This window comes from Schistocerca serialis, unplaced genomic scaffold (assembly GCF_023864345.2).
Source record: "Schistocerca serialis cubense isolate TAMUIC-IGC-003099 unplaced genomic scaffold, iqSchSeri2.2 HiC_scaffold_1029, whole genome shotgun sequence".
Classification (NCBI taxonomy): Eukaryota; Metazoa; Arthropoda; class Insecta; order Orthoptera; family Acrididae; genus Schistocerca; species Schistocerca serialis.
The window spans coordinates 127,501-132,500 of NW_026047216.1; positions in this window are offsets into that span (position 1 = coordinate 127,501).

Genomic DNA, 5,000 nt, shown 5'->3' on the forward strand with positions numbered 1-5,000 from the left:
TCGTAAGGTGCAATTCACACCTATAACATGCGTTTCATGAAGAGATATTTCCAATATGCGACATTCCCGCTGTCCCTATTCATGAGCTGCGAGCTGTACCACGTACAAGCTACAGACGCGATCGCATTGCTCACTGTACGGATTCTCATGCTGAGCCATCAGCTAGGAAGCGCCCCATCCATGTCGGCACCCGTGGGCGTTGCACTCGCAGTCGCAAAAAACGCTGGGCAAATATATATCTCGGAAGAGTAACGACAGTCCGAGCCTCCTGGCGTTGCACTCGCAGCCGCAAAAAAACGCTGGGCACATATATGTCTCGGAAGAGTAACGACAGTCCGAGTCTCCTGCGTGGGAAGAGTCTTTCTAGGCCCTGACCCACGGGAAGGGTGTAGCTTCCCCCATCCCGGACATTTGACGTCGTCACACTACCGGTATTGACTAATAGACTGATTGCTGATAATCATTAGCCATACACTGGGGGAAACGGCCGACAGGGGCGGCAACATAGTGGAGCCGCAGTGTCACTAATGTACAGAGATAGAACAGTTTCGACTGGAACTAGAGTAACCGTATACACGGCACTGATTAGTAATAGATGCAGAGCCATCAGAATACAGATAATATATACAACCGTCCCTATACATGCTGAAAGACTCTGCACACAATGAGAACCACACGTCAGCCAGACACTCTTATCACACACTACTCTCTTATCACACACAATATCTAACCACCAGCATGGAAGAACATCCAGTGCATCCTCTCCGCCACATGACACAATCCACACTATCATTACCAGACCGGGAGGTCCACCCAGAAAACACAATATCCCACCCTTCCGACATCCGCACATTGCTCAGCTAAGCCACGAACACCCACACATGTCCTACACAGTGGTGCACCCAACATCACAATACTGCCTCCTGTCACAGCACACAAACAATGGCAGGAATGAAAGACACAGATCTGCCACAACCATGGAATCGGAGCGCCGCCTGTCATGAGCCAAAAGTGCATCCTGACGTGACAAATCGGATAATACCGCAGGCATCCAATTACGATAATCACTATCAACGAACCTGCCGCCCCCCCCCCAATACACCTTTCCCTACAACAATGTGTATCTGAACCTACGCTATATCGTACCTTAACCTAACCTATATCGTACCTTAACCTAACCTATATCGTACCTTAACCTAACCTATATCGTACCTTAACCTAACCTATATCGTACCTTAACCTAACCTATATCGTACCTTAACCTAACCTATATCGTACCTTAACCTAACCTATATCGTACCTTAACCTAACCTATATCGTACCTTAACCTAACCTATATCGTACCTTAACCTAACCTATATCGTGCCTTAACCTAACCTATATCGTGCCTTAACCTAACCTATATCGTGCCTTAACCTAACCTATATCGTGCCTTAACCTAACCTATATCGTGCCTTAACCTAACCTATATCGTGCCTTAACCTAACCTATATCGTGCCTTAACCTAACCTATATCGTGCCTTAACCTAACCTAATTTGTGCCTTAACCTAACCTAATTTGTGCCTTAACCTAACCTAATTTGTGCCTTAACCTAACCTAATTTGTGCCTTAACCTAACCTAATTTGTGCCTTAACCTAACCTAATTTGTGCCTTAACCTAACCTAATTTGTGCCTTAACCTAACCTAATTTGTGCCGTAACCTAACCTAATTTGTGCCGTAACGTAACCCATGTTGTGCCGTAACGTAACCCATGTTGTGCCGTAACGTAACCCATGTTGTGCCGTAACGTAACCCATGTTGTGCCGTAACGTAACCCATGTTGTGCCGTAACGTAACCCATGTTGTGCCGTAACGTAACCCATGTTGTGCCGTAACGTAACCCATGTTGTGCCTTAACCTAACCCATGTTGTGCCTTAACCTAACCCATGTTGTGCCTTAACCTAACCCATGTTGTGCCTTAACCTAACCCATGTTGTGCCTTAACCTAACCCATGTTGTGCCTTAACCTAACCCATGTTGTGCCTTAACCTAACCCACGTTGTGCCTTAACCTAACCTACGTTGTGCCTTAACCTAACCCATGTTGTGCCTTAACCTAACCCATGTTGTGCCTTAACCTAACCCATGTTGTGCCTTAACCTAACCCATGTTGTGCCTTAACCTAACCCATGTTGTGCCTTAACCTAACCCATGTTGTGCCTTAACCTAACCCATGTTGTGCCTTAACCTAACCCATGGTGTGCCTTAACCTAACCCATGTTGTGCCTTAACCTAACCCATGTTGTGCCTTAACCTAACCCACGTTGTGCCTTAACCTAACCCACGTTGTGCCTTAACCTAACCCACGTTGTGCCTTAACCTAACCCACGTTGTGCCTTAACCTAACCTACGTTGTGCCTTAACCTAACCCATGTTGTGCCTTAACCTAACCCATGTTGTGCCTTAACCTAACCCATGTTGTGCCTTAACCTAACCCATGTTGTGCCTTAACCTAACCCATGTTGTGCCTTAACCTAACCCATGGTGTGCCTTAACCTAACCCATGGTGTGCCTTAACCTAACCCATGGTGTGCCTTAACCTAACCCATGTTGTGCCTTAACCTAACCCATGTTGTGCCTTAACCTAACCCATGTTGTGCCTTAACCTAACCCATGTTGTGCCTTAACCTAACCCATGTTGTGCCTTAACCTAACCCATGTTGTGCCTTAACCTAACCCATGTTGTGCCTTAACCTAACCCATGTTGTGCCTTAACCTAACCCATGTTGTGCCTTAACCTAACCCATGTTGTGCCTTAACCTAACCCATGTTGTGCCTTAACCTAACCCATGTTGTGCCTTAACCTAACCCATGTTGTGCCTTAACCTAACCCATGTTGTGCCTTAACCTAACCCATGTTGTGCCTTAACCTAACCCATGTTGTGCCTTAACCTAACCCATGTTGTGCCTTAACCTAACCCATGTTGTGCCTTAACCTAACCCATGTTGTGCCTTAACCTAACCCATGTTGTGCCTTAACCTAACCCATGTTGTGCCTTAACCTAACCCATGTTGTGCCTTAACCTAACCCATGTTGTGCCTTAACCTAACCCATGTTGTGCCTTAACCTAACCCATGTTGTGCCTTAACCTAACCCATGTTGTGCCTTAACCTAACCCATGTTGTGCCTTAACCTAACCCATGTTGTGCCTTAACCTAACCCATGTTGTGCCTTAACCTAACCCATGTTGTGCCTTAACCTAACCCATGTTGTGCCTTAACCTAACCCATGTTGTGCCTTAACCTAACCCATGTTGTGCCTTAACCTAACCCATGTTGTGCCTTAACCTAACCCATGTTGTGCCTTAACGTAACCCATGTTGTGCCTTAACGTAACCCATGTTGTGCCTTAACCTAACCTATAATGTGCCTTAACCTAACCTAAAGTGCGCCGTAACCTAAACTATATTGCGCCTTAACCTGACGCACGTTGTCGCTGAACCTGCTCTGTAATTGTTATGCAACCCGTTAAAGTAGTGTAGTGTTGCCTAACCGCAACCCTCGCAATATAGTTCGCTACTCGCACTGCCCGGTCCCCTGTGTATCGCGTCATGTTAAACACCTTGCAGGTGTTGCTGACTTTCCACATGCTCCTGCTATACACTGTAGTGTGGATAGCAGCAGGACGTACATGCCCCCCCCCCCTTCCCCCCTGCCTTCGCAAGCTGGTCGGTGAGAAGTTTGCATGTTCAATGCCCTTCGCATGCCGACGTACTCAGCCTACGTTGTGGTACGGCCTGTCACCTGTCCGCCGATGTACGCAAAACCCACAAACTGTACTGCACATTGCTCCGTATGTACTGAATGATACATCGTGGCCCATGTGACCGTATGACGACAGCGCCTAGCAACGGCGGACCATACAGTCCAAATATTGTGCACGCAGCTACGTGTCGTCTCCCTATAAGAGCTGGATTGCAGTGTGGTACGCCATACAGACGTGTGGGAGGAACGGACGCCCTGGATGGCGATCAGCATGAGCAGTCTGTTGATGTAGTGGAGCGTGTATTCGGACGTAGTCGTCTCTTCTCACACACCGTGATAGCATGTTGCACCGCGTTCCACATCTGCGACATGCTGCAGAGGCGGGCTGACAGTCGTTCGCGCAATGGACACCGCATACGTACGGGGTCTACCTTCCACGTGTTCTCTAGGCGTGCACATGTTGTTGCGTCTATGTGGGCAGACGTAGTGTGTTGTGACACCTGACACAGGCATGCAATACTCGTTGCAAATGGCGATGGACGTGTACGTTTGCTGGTGACGTTACGCAAATGAACAACCGGTAACCCGTTGTGGTGCGGTTGTTCTCGCTAGAGGTGAATCAGTGTTGGCGACGATCGGTCGAGCTATTAACCGGTTGTTTCAGGGATACCCACCATGCCCACGAACGTGAAAGGGGACCCACCATGCCCACGAACGTGAAAGGGGATCTGGGTGTGAGGCGATACGCGGCGGTGGCTGGGTGGGACCGTCCCCGGCCGGTGAGGGGGGGCCGCCCGGCGTGCTGGCAGCGCGGTGCGTGGGCGCACGCGCTACAGCCGGCTGGTGGGGGCGGCCGGTGGCAGGCGCGCCGGCCGACGGACGCGGCAGGCGGCGCAGCTGCGCGCCGGCGCCCCCTGCTCGCGGCGCCTTGCGGCCAAAGTAGGTCCTCGCGGGCCCGGTGCGAAGCGCGGTGGCCATCTGCAGTGTGCTGGTCCGATTGAGGACTTTGTGCGCTGAGGATGCGCCGCCGCCCGGCGCTCGGCGCCGCGACGCCGTCTGCTGCTCGGTCGCCCCAGCGGTTCTCGCAGGTGGTTTGTATCGCAGCTGTGCGGACGTGTTGGCGCGTGCGCTGTGCTGGGAGAGTTCGCTTCGGCACCCAAGTAGGGCTTTTGTCCTTCTGTGGCGCTGGCGTTGGAGCTGCCGGTCACCGTAGGTGGCGCGTGTTGTCTCCCGCCGGCAATGCCACGACAGCA